The 261-nt window shown below is 29.1% G+C and overlaps 1 protein-coding gene across 1 annotated transcript in view; it reads left to right on the top strand.

Moving 5' to 3' along the window:
- LOC119591153 (chorion class A protein L11-like) overlaps nt 1-261 on the top strand; it is an 8085-nt gene that overhangs the window by 5830 nt on the left and 1994 nt on the right. The window lies entirely within an intron of this gene.

The raw sequence follows: 261 nt of genomic DNA, 5'->3' as shown, positions 1-261 counted from the left end.
AAATGATAATAAAAGACGTCTGCAACAATAATAATATGCAATGATGAAAAGGAATAACAAGGACGCTAGCAGTAGCGATAATGCATAACCCATAACGATATTTTTTTTTTACATAACGATATGTTTTTTTTAAACAAAATAGGGTGATGCAAATGGAAATAAGAACTAAAAAAATTACCTAATAGAATGTGATTCAAATTTGACTTAGAAATAGGGCAATTCAATAAAATAAAACAAAAAAACCCGGGGGGATATGCTAGC

The sequence above is a fragment of the Penaeus monodon genome, chromosome 28, assembly GCF_015228065.2.
Source record: "Penaeus monodon isolate SGIC_2016 chromosome 28, NSTDA_Pmon_1, whole genome shotgun sequence".
NCBI classification, from domain to species: domain Eukaryota; kingdom Metazoa; phylum Arthropoda; class Malacostraca; order Decapoda; family Penaeidae; genus Penaeus; species Penaeus monodon.
The sequence above is the reverse complement of the archived record's forward strand: the minus strand, read 5'-3'. Positions and strand labels throughout refer to the sequence as shown.